Here is a 2,198-nt window from a genome sequence, read left to right as displayed (position 1 = left end):
GATGGGAAACAGCCGTGCAAACCGCGACCTGGCCCTGGTCGCGGCCGCCCGCAACCCCTTACTAGGCCGGCCGGCCTGCCTGGGGCCTAACGGGAATTTTAAATAGGTGGTGCAAAACGGGTTCTGTTCAGGCTTCCATCACGCATCCGGTTTTCCGGTTGCCTAGATTTGGATGTGCATTGTTTAATTTTTTTTTTCCCCCTTCTGTCTTTTCTAGTAGGTTTCCCAAGTGCAACTGAGCAATGCTTCCTTCATTCTAGCTCTTAACGGTTCAGGAAAGAAAAAAAAACAGCTGGTTACTTATTTAGGTGGAAATGTCATATTGAGTATGAATTTTAATCAGGATAGAGGCAAACAGGGAGAGCTCGGGGACTAATACGTTGCTGCCATTGGGAAGAGTACAGAAATCAACCCAATCTCTTAAACAGAAAGACAGACAATACAGTTCTTTGGAGCAGAAATGTATACTTCAAAGGTTCAGAAAAGTATGCTTCAAAGGCAGTGTTATGGTTCCACATTCACATTGTAGATTGTGAAACTGCAGCATATTTTCTCGTAATAAACAGTATTCTTAATAACGAGGTGAATAAACTTACTAGTGAGCACTGTGTTCACATCTGATGCCAAAGGAAATGACGGTTATGACTGCTGATAATTTTCTTCCTTAAACAATGGTGGCTTGGAAAACTTGATCTAATCAAATTATGCAGGAGTTTTCATTAGTAGGTATGGCAAGTGTCTTTGTATGAGAGGTGGAGGGGAGAGAGGATACTTTCCCCCCCCAGGAAATAGTTCAAGTTAACAAATTATTATTATTTTTTAATAATCTTAGGTTACAAAAAGAAAAATACAGAACTGGCATGTTACAAGTCTTCGGTTCTTACCAGGGAAGTGACAAGCAGTTGCACAGTTGAACTGGGCTAGTATTTTGTAACTCTTGTTACCCTCAAAGTTTGTAATACCAACTCTGCTACCAGTCGCAGAAATTAAAACTGCCATAATTGAATCAAAATGCTTTTCTGACTGGGTACTGCAAAAGTTAACAATGGAATCTAAACCACCTTGTCATGCCTTATTTTGTTTATTGACCAGTAAAGCTGAGAAAGTGCAGTCTGGTGTGCTGCAGCTTTCATGACACTTAATTGGGCTAGTTCTTTTTTCTCTCTCACTTTAGGGGTTTTTAAACCGACCTATGTGCTGATATAAAATGCAGGTAACACATATGCTACATGAAACTTAAAACTCCAGTAAGTTGACAGATTGCTTCATGAATTACTCCATGAAATAATACTGAGCCATAATCTAAACATTCACTTTAACTCTTTTGTGTATCAAACATAAATTAAATTTTAGACTCTCCACTGTAGATATCACCACTGGTTCACATCGTCAACCTCTGGAGGTCTGTTATTGTGAGGAAGCTAAAGCTTTATGTTCTAGAACATCAGTCTGCTTTTTTGATAACTGGCAGCAGCTGGTTTCCCTTAAGCACTGCTTCCAGCTTTTCGTGGAGAGGGACAAAGGCTTCCCCCCCCCGTAGTGAAAGATTGCCTTTTTGTAACAGAACTGACATAATCTATGTCTATCAGATCTCTGTTACTTGGGACCATGCACGTTAGGATAGTGATGCTCAACCTGTGCATCATCAGCTGTGCGTTTCTGCCAAACGTGTTGATTTTTGAATCTTGCTGATGTGGTTTCCCTGTACGGATGCATGTCGGGGAATATTTTCTTGCAACTGTCTTGTTGAAAAGAAAAAAAGCTAGTAGGTGGTTTGCAGGCCTTAAAAGATCTGAGAAGAGTTAGGTAGAAAAGTCTTCTACAGCTGGTTGAGACCTTTTCAGAAAGACTTCAGAGTAGCCAGATGTCCACAGCAGTTCTCTTGGTAATTTTACACCTCATAGCTGGAGTATAGTAAGAGAAGTGCAAAGCATATCAACAGAGCCATGGCCAAATTTTGTTTAACAGAAGAAACAGTTGAGGGCACCACTGACTTTGCTGACATTGCAGGCTCCGACTGTGAGCCTTTTGTACTTTGTTGAGATACTGATGTGAAATAGTGCTTCAGCTTTGAAGGCAGCAAAAAGCATTGGCTGAGAGCTCACTATTAATTCTGAAGTATGTCTTGACTGTTGGGTTAACGTTGAGTAATGTGGTTGTCTCAGAAGGCCTCTGATGTCTTGAAATTAAGGTCTGGG

This window comes from Pygoscelis adeliae, unplaced genomic scaffold (genome assembly GCF_000699105.1).
Source record: "Pygoscelis adeliae isolate BGI_AS28 unplaced genomic scaffold, ASM69910v1 Scaffold31, whole genome shotgun sequence".
NCBI classification, from domain to species: domain Eukaryota; kingdom Metazoa; phylum Chordata; class Aves; order Sphenisciformes; family Spheniscidae; genus Pygoscelis; species Pygoscelis adeliae.
This window is presented reverse-complemented; position numbering follows the sequence as displayed.